A 6520-nucleotide genomic window follows, 5' to 3' on the forward strand; every position below is an offset into this window, starting at 1 on the left:
ACACACAAACAGTCCGGTCAATCCGTCCAACCGGATGGAATCTAGGTGCGACCGGCCTAGTTGAAGTCCGGCTCAATGGCCCAACGGACTTCCTTACCTGATCCGGCCTTGGGCCTGGATCCAACGGCCGAGTAAGCCACAAGCCCAATCCGGTAGGCTAAGCGACTGACAAGACCTTGCGACTCCTACCCCGTCTTAGATGAACCGTGTACTTGTCTTAAACGGACAAGAACATTGACTGATCCCTAAGGAACGGACACGACCTGTCTCAACAGGCACCGTTTGGAACATGGACCCCTTCGGTCCTTGGTACCTCTTGGTCCTCGTACCTCTTGATGTTCGTAACCCTTGGTCACTTACACATTTTGGCAACTCACAACCTTTGGTAACTCGTGACCCTTGGTAACTCACAACCCTTGGTAACTCGTGACCCTTGGCAACTCGTGCCTTTTGGGACATGGCCAACCGTTTAGCCCAACCCCCCAGTACATGGTGCGATTCGAACCGACCGTTTAACCGACCAGTGTCTAGGTTAGCGGTTTGGTTATGACCGGCCAAGTCTAGGGACGTGTCCCTTGGACTGAATCAACACAACCCTTTGTGTATAATCAGAAAGAAGAGAAAGGACCGGATAGAAACAAGAAGAGGAGAAGCGGCTAGGTCTAATGAACCGACCAGAGCCGCGGTGCGACCACAAGAACCATCCATTCGGTCTGATGCGGCCATAGCCCACCACGTACCTTCTGAACCGTGTCAGGGTTCTTCATGTTCTTCTCCTGCTCTCGGTCTCCCATACTTGATTGGAGGTTGCTTCATAAACGATCAGATCAACGGAAATCTAACCACCACACAATCGGCCATGCTTTGGCCGGAAGCTCTCTCTCTCTCTTTCTTTCTTTCTCTCTACGATTTCTCTGAGTATTTTACACGGACAGCCACAGACGTCCTGTGTGTGCTGACGGACACACACGGATAGCCACGGACGTCCTGTGTGTGCTGACGGACACACACAGACGTCCTGTGTGTGCTGACGGACACACACGGACGTCCTGTGTGTGCTGACGATCACCCATGGTCGTTCTGCGTTAACTGATTAGACAGCCCACGTGGGCCGAAATCACCCGAACAGTCCACGGGAAGGGCCAGCCTGCTGAGTCCAAGGACCAGCATGCTGATATGTGTACTGATGGAGAGCCACATATGTCCTGTGTGTGCTGACAGACACACACGGACACACACGGACACACACAGACAGCCACGGACGTCATGTGTGTGCTGAGGGACAGCCACTGACAGCCACGCACGTCCGGTGTGTCTGGCGGACACCCACAGATGTCCTGTTTGTACTGAACAGAAAGCCCACGTGGGCCAAAATCACCCAAACAGTCCACAGGATGGGCCAGCGTGCTGAGTCCAAGGACCAACGTGCTGATATATGTACTGATGGACAGCCACGGACGTCCTGTGTGTGCTGACGGACACACACGGACACACGGACAGCCACGGCATCATGTGTGTGCTGACGGACACACACGGATGTCCTGTGTGTGCTGACAGACACCCACGGACGTCCTGTGTGTGCTGACGGACACATACGAACACACACAGACAGCCACAGACGTCCTGTGTGTGCTGACGGACAGCCACAGACAGCCACGGACGTCCTGTGTGTGCTGGCGGACACCCACGGATGTCCTGTGTGTACTGAACAGACAGCCCACGTGGGCCAAAATCACCCAAACAGTCCACGGGAAGGGCCAGCGTGCTGAGTCCATGGACCAACGTGCTGATATGTGTACTGATGGACAGCCACGGACGTCCTGTGTGTGCTGACGGACACAGACGGACACACAGACAGGCAAGGACGTCCTATGTGTGCTGGCGGACACCCACGGACGCCCTGTGTGTACTGAACAGACAGCCCACGTGGGCCAAAATCACCCGAACAGTCCACGGGAAGGGTCAGCGTGCTGAGTCCAAGGACAAACGTGCTGATATGTGTACTGATGGACAGCCACAGATGTCCTGTGTGTGCTGACGATCACCCACGAACGTCCTCTGTTTACTGAACAGACAGCCCATGTGGGCCAAAATCACCCGAACAGTCCACGGGAAGGGCCAGCATGCTGAGTCCAAGGACCAGCGTGCTGATATGTGTACTGATGGAGAGCCACATACGTCTTGTGTGTGCTGCCGGGCACACACAGACACACACTGACAGCCACAGACGTCCTGTGTGTGCGGACGGACAGCCATGGACAGCCACAGACGTCCTGTGTGTGCTGGCGGACACCCACTGACGTCCTGTGTGATAGAATGCGGTCCACGGATCAGTACATGGAGCCGAACCAGCATGGAGATCAGAACGTTCTGAAGATTTCAACTGAGGTTCATGTTTTTCACCATACTGACCAGACTGACTGGACACTGTACTGGACTGTCCCACATGCATCCAGATGGGAGCTTTGGCTGGAACCATGGCCAGATGATCGATTTCACTGTACTGGACTTTGTCTTCACCGTCCTGTTTTCCATTTGATGAAGAACGGTCGAGACGGAATCGCATTCGGACGCACAAATCCTGAGTTAGGTCATTGCTATACATTTCTGGACAGTACCGCATGTACCGCCCGGATGTCCGTATTGGACCTCCTACATTATCCACGACCTGATGATGGAATTCACCGAACTGAAGCTTGGACTTACCGCACTGTTTGTTATTCTAAGACCAACGATCGAGCCAGAATCCGAAACGGACGTACCAATTCTTCTCCAGTCCATCGCAACTCAATTTTGTATTGTACCGCACGTACTGCCCGTACGACCAGTTTGAGGCTTCATCAATACCCATGTCCAGACGATCGAATTCACCGAACTGGAGCTCGTATTTCCCGTACTGATTGGCATTTTAAGAGCAACGGTCAAGACAGATTTGGATTCGGACGAGTGGAACTCAAGATAGGCCGTGACACTTCAAAACTGGCTACTTTGGACTGTCCTGGTTGTGTACTGGCCCAGTCCGCAGGACATGCTTCAGGATACAATGAACCTGGACGGAATTTGAAGGGTTTTTCGCCAGTCAAAGTGTGATTTCGTGCCTTTACCAGATCTGGTCAATTTTATCATTTTCTATGTTTTGATTTCCCACATTTTTCTTTAAGTCTTTTGACTAGAACTTCTATATAATGTAACCATCAGATCTGAATAAGATAATTTCGTTTTGCTTTCGTTCTTTTGAGTTTTTACTCTCATTGTTCTTTGTATAGAACACTTCTTAGTTTCTTGGTGAGGTTATCTCCAAGTTTCGATCCTTCTTTTGTTGACTGGTGCGTCACATCCGGCAACGATCGAAGTCTGGTAGTATCTTTGGGCTATTCCGCAACCCTTAGTGTCACCCCTCGATCCATCAGTTCTCAATCCTCTCGGATATGAGTTCATATCAACCTTACCGAAAGAGTGATCCTTATTTTTGTTCTATCAAGTGATATCAGAGCCACTCTTCCGGTATCTCTTTTCATTCCATCTTTCTCATCTATCATTTTCTTCATAAAAAAAAGAAAATTCTTCTTCTATCTATCTTTGAATCCGGGCTCCTCTTTACCATCCATATATAAAAAGAAAAAAAAAGAAAGAAAGATCTAATCAAAAAAAAAAAAGATATCAAAAGTTTTCAATTGTGGTTTGGTGGTGGAAGAGTAAGCCTGCTGGCCGAGGAGAAATCCGGCCTTGGAGGTGGTTAAAACGGATTTCAAAAATCAAAAATCTCTTATCTTTCTATCTTGAAAAAATTCCCTTGTTTGCTTGGATTTGCCCATTGGGATTCTTTGATTTGTTCTCTTAGAACATTGAGTAAAAACTTGTGTGTGATCACCTAAATCTGAGAGAAACACTTGTGTGGGTGAGGATCAAACACTTGGGAGTGTGAGGTTTTTATCTACTAACTTTTGTGTTGAGATTTTTCAGGTTTATGATGTTTGGTTTGCAAAGGAAAAGTAACAAGGAGAAGCCTCAACGAAATTCTAACTCTCAAACTCCTTTTAAATATCCTTTGAATTATTTTGATGAGTTTGTTAGTGTGCAGGAACATCCAGCTATAAAGAGAAAACCAACCAGATATGTGGCTGATCCAAAAAGGCAACCCTTTCAAATTGATGTCCAACAAATTTGTGATAACCTTGTGAAGGGAGTGGACATAGCCCTTAAGGACATCAACAAGAGCCAAAAGAAGAGCACATCCACACGTGCCCCAGTAGCTGAGCCATCCTTGTTCATCAGTAAGAAAGCCCAAGGTGAATCTGAAAACCATTTTGAAGAACTTAAAGATTTTTCAGATTCTCTACCCATTTTTGATGAATCTGATGAAGAGCTAATTGAAAGCTTGATGTTTTGTGAAAAAGATTGTGATCTTCCTTCTCTTGAAAATGAGTTTAATCTGATAATGAACAAGCTATTGTAAAACTAACTGTTTTGCAACCGGAGCTTCCGAGTAGTCTTGTTTTGTCTCCACAGGTTTTTGAGGAAGAGCCACTGGATTTTCCACATCAGTGCCCATGTCTTGACACTAGGATATGTTTGGATGATGATCTAGGTCCTATCTTTGATGAGGAGGACGAACCTGGTCCAGTCTTTGATGAAGAAGCAACAAGCATCACATCCATTGCTATGGAGAATTATCTATGCTTTGATCCCGGCACAACTCCTGCCCCTTTACCTCCTGATCTTCAAGAGCACTGTGAGGAACCTTCTTCTCCTAATTCTCTGCCTGACATGTTTGTGAAAGTCAGTACTGATGATGTAATTCGTTTTGGTCTTGACAAGATGAATGATTTTTTTTGTTTCAAAATCTGTTTTTGATAACATGATTAATTCTTTAAAAATCTTTGAACCTGATAAATGTCTTGATACAGGCCGGGAATCAGATTGCACGGACGGACGGTCTGAGGTTCAAGAACTCGGACTGGACAGAACGGACGGACGGCTATGGGACGGCTAGACGGACGCGATGGAGTTGGAGATGGCCGATCTGGTGCCTGAAACAAAAGGGTGCTATTTTTATGAGTTTTTATGAATTAAAATGATGAACAGAAAGAGAACTATATGATCAATGAAGAACAGAAGCAAATATGACTTTTTATGGGTTTTTATAATGAATGGAAAAATCTAGAACTATATGACGCAAGATAAAACAAAATAAGAGAAGGATAGAGGTATGGGGGATGGATCCTTGTCACTGGATGTGTATCTCTCTCAACAAGAACAGTGGATGGCGGGGGATAGCTATGGGATTTGGCTTGCTGGATGTGTATCACTCTCAAGGCAAATCGATGGATGGAATGGAGGTGAAGAATCGCCACAAGCTTGGTGGTTTGAAGCTTGATAAGATTCGGCTGCTCTCTCTTGTTTCTCACAGAAAAAGACTTAGGGTTTTAGGTTTGCAAAGGCAAAATTATTTCATAAAAGACTTGGCCAAAAATCGCCAACTTCATGGAGTTATATAGGGTTTACCCCTTATGGGACTCAAAGATAAAAAGGCCTTAAACAAGCTGGCCGAAAATGAGGCTGAAACAATAGCCCAAAGTCTTAACCAAATAAATTAAAATAAACCAGACATCTGGTTGTCGGTTTGAGAAGGCCTAGACCAAGGCTAATAGCATGCTTGCATGTTGCCTCATTAAAACCTTACCAAGAAAACCCAATGGGACAAAACCTGGTGAGGAAAAAGAGTACAACACATGCTACTCCCCTTGGTGGTTGGCTAGATCTCAGAACCGGGAAGAGTTGGAGTGGATGAAATGGAAACTGAGTCTGGACCAAGCTCGGATGTGGAAATGAGAAGTCCGGCTTGGTTGAGTCTGAACTGGATCGGATCGGCCGCGTCCTGAACCTCCTTTGGGCCGGCTTGATCTTGAATCTTCAACTGGACCATCTTCTCAATCAGCAGCTGGTCCTGGTCAGTCTGTCCATCTTGTTCAAGGATTTGTTGGACAGCTTTGGTGAAACCTTCTCGCAAGGCCCTGGTTCCACTCCGGGTAGTCGGACCGCGCCTAACTATGGGAACCTCTACTTGGATGGCCTCATCATTCCCTCCCTCTTGAAGAGGTTCTGGCCTCAGAACACCATCATCTGCAAAGTCATCACTACTATCTGCATGGAAAGGAGACAAATCCGAGACATTGAAAGTATGTGAGATTTTAAATTCAGCTGGGAGGTCAAGGATATAGGCATTGTCGTTGATCTTCTTTAGGATGCGGAATGGTCCTGTCCCACGAGGAGAGAGCTTGGACTTCCGGGCTTCTGGAAACCTCTCGGGCCGCATGTGTAACCACACCAAGTCCTCGGGTTCAAACAGTACCTCCTTCATCTTCTGGTCATACTTGGCCTTGACCTTAGCCGCCTTGGCTTCTATCCTCTCCTTGACCTTCAGGTGCATGTTCTTAACAAACTCTGCCTTGGCGGCTCCATCACGACTGCGGTACATGGAGCTGGGCAGTTCGGTGAAGTCTAAAGGAGTCTCTGGCTG

Source organism: Brassica napus, unplaced genomic scaffold (genome assembly GCF_020379485.1).
Source record: "Brassica napus cultivar Da-Ae unplaced genomic scaffold, Da-Ae ScsIHWf_1362;HRSCAF=1936, whole genome shotgun sequence".
In the NCBI taxonomy this organism is placed as follows: Eukaryota; Viridiplantae; Streptophyta; class Magnoliopsida; order Brassicales; family Brassicaceae; genus Brassica; species Brassica napus.